The sequence below is a fragment of the Nomascus leucogenys genome, chromosome 22a (assembly GCF_006542625.1).
Source record: "Nomascus leucogenys isolate Asia chromosome 22a, Asia_NLE_v1, whole genome shotgun sequence".
NCBI classification, from domain to species: domain Eukaryota; kingdom Metazoa; phylum Chordata; class Mammalia; order Primates; family Hylobatidae; genus Nomascus; species Nomascus leucogenys.
The window spans coordinates 17,664,279-17,667,346 of record NC_044402.1 but is presented as its reverse complement, the minus strand read 5'-3'; positions in this window follow the sequence as shown (position 1 = coordinate 17,667,346).

Below are 3,068 nucleotides of genomic sequence, written 5' to 3'. Positions count from 1 at the left end.
GACTATACAGACTGGATGGCGCGGGGCCATGATGTGCAGGGCCATGTGCTTTGATGTTTCTCCAGTGAGAAGTTAGTGGCCAAGTTCAAGTGTTCAGCAGGACAGATTCATGACAGCACCTGTGCTTCTGCAAGGCTCTCTGGCATATCTTACAGTCATACAGTCCCAGGCTTTCAGAACCACCCAAAGTGAATGCAGAGAATAAGAGATAGTAAGTCATCTTTACCAACTGAGATAAGAACTAATTTACATAGTTTAGTCTTTGTACCTGTATTCTTTAGGTACTTCTAGAGGTAGACAGAGAGCAGGAGGTAGAGAGACCTCTAGTATTCTTTAGGTACTAGGGGTCTCTCTAAAATACCCCTCTATTCTTTAGGTACTTCTAGAGGCAGACAGAGAGCAGGAGGTAGAGAGTCTTAAAACAAGAAAAAGTTCATAGCCCAAAAGCATTTTCAAATGAGACGGATGGAAGTAGCAGGAGGTGATAGTAAGAGACCACACAAAGACCACATTAAGAGTAGGGTTTACATGTGCATTCACAAGATACTAAACAAGAAATGCAATTGCCATTCAGTCACATGATTTCCCAATGGAAATGAAATGTATTTAGTGAACTTCAGTGTTCCTGGAACTAGGGGATTTTTTTATTCTTGTTCCCTATTTTAATTAGATCCATGCCTACAGTTATTCTCATTTTTTTAGCAGATCCAAACGACATAAGGTAGTTTAAAATCTAGTTAAAAACCATCTGGAGATCTGCCTGAGCAATATAGCAAGACCCTGTCTCTACCAAAAAAAAAAAAAATTTAATTAGCCAGGTGTGGTGGCATGTGCCTATATTCCCAGCTACTCGCGGGGATTGAGACAGGATCCCTTGAGCCCAGGAGTTCAAGATTACATCACTGCACTCCACCCTGGAGGATACAGTGAGACCCCGTCTTTTAAAAAACATCATATAGAAAATGGCATTTATTAATGTGACAACATGCAATGCATTACTAAATGCAAAAGTAAGCAAGAGAACAGTCTACACATAGTGCAGTAACATTACACAGTATTGTAATTATTACATAGTACGGTAATAGTATGGAAAAAATATCTACAAATACTGTATGTGTTTATGTGATCTTTTGAGAGAGAGACGCTATATATAACCCAATATATTGTTATTTTTGGATGGAGGTGACTGCAGGTGATTTTTTGTTGTTTTTCTCCCCTTTAATACTAGTCACATTTTATGTTGAACATGTATTTTAAAACTAATCAAGGACTGTGCTATTTCTCAAAACTGCATAGGAAATTGAGGTGAGACAAGCTCCAAAGATTATAGTTCGGATTACAGGAGATTCCTGAGTCTTTTGCCTTTCTCTTTCTAAGCAATTTGACAATAGAAAGAGTCAAAAGAAATCCCTGGTTGATTTAAACCTGTTATCAGTACTCCACTACTGCCAAGACAAGCATTTTTACAGTTTCTCTCTGGGAGATCAAGAATCCAGGCATTTTCACAAGTGATTAAATGTATCTAGTTAGAGTGAGAGGAGTGTGATGGATACCAATGGGATAAAAATAGATATTTTTACAAGAAAACAAATTATACATTATTCAAAATATTTAATTCAAGCTTTTTGTATGCTCTCACCTGCCCCAAAACACATAGTCACTTCCGAGGACTAAGTTAATGGCCATCAAAGTGATGTGCGTTTCATTTAAATGGCACATGGATACATATGTAATAAACCTGCACGTTGTGCACATGTACCCTAAAACTTAAAGTATAATAATAATAAAAAAAAGATAGATCACTTATTTCCCCCATTTTCCAAACAGAAGCAGTTGCAGTTAATTCATTTCACCACACTATAATGCAATACAGAAGAGAAGGGCTTCTCGGTGAAAGCCTGTTCTATTTCCATCCTGGGCCATCACCTGTGTGGGCTCTCAGTAGCTGACCACAGACAGATGAGGCACTGCCTGCAGCTAGAATGCCACAAAACACACTAGTGTTATTTCTCTTAATGGCTTCCTCCCATCGCTGTCCAAAATGAACTTGCTAATATATCACAGGAGTTATCAAAACAGGTTTTTGTTTCTTCCTTAGTACTTGAAAATCCATTGGTAATTACCATTATGGGGTTGCATTTTGCATCTGTAAGTCTTCGAATGAAAACTAGATCTCCCTCACATGTTTTCTATCTACACATTTTTCTTTTCTCAGAAAACTGGGCCACATGCATTCACAAGAAGTGGGCAGCAGGATGACCGACTCCACACCAAGCAGATGAGACACATTCCTATAGTCCCGTGACCTCCAACAGGGTTTCCCTTTATCTGTAGACTCAGTGATCTCCTTTTCTCTCCCTCTCTGAAAGAATGAAAAGAACCCAACCAAACAATCTCTGAGGTAGTTCAACCCTGGCTATCATAAATCAAATGGGGTGAAGGATAAAACTGTGTACCTGAGCCAATGGGTTTCTTTGGAAACCTGCTAAGATGGAGCTGTTACATATTCGTCATCTAACTGATGCTTTTCAAACTTTAATGTGCTTATGAGTCCCCTGGGGATCTTGGTAAAATGCAGATTCTTAGCCCCAGGCTGGGGAGCCTAGGATTAGGGATTTCTAATGAGCTCCCAGATGATGCTCAAACGATGGCTGGTCCTTTCCAGTCCTGGCATCTTCTGGATACCATTGGTTGAGATAACCCATTAAAACCAATTTTGCCTGATGGTGATCCAAGGTAAGCAAAATTTTTTCTGGTGATGAAGGGCTCACCCCTGATCAGGGAATATTATAAAAGAAGCCAAAAAGTGTAAGAAGCTAAAAGGGTTTTAAAAATGACACATTCTTCATTGGAACCAAAGAAAACCAGGCATCAAGACAACCCCAGAGACAGAACCAGAACAAAACTGAAACAGAACTACTGGTTTTATTAACCACTTTGTCTTGGAATCCAAAATGTTGAGAAAATGAGGAAAACTTTTTTGGAGGAAAAACGAGGATCATGTTGCCACTGCATCTGTAGGTGATTTATGCCTGCTGAAGGCATCAGGAAACCAGTAGCCAGGCTCT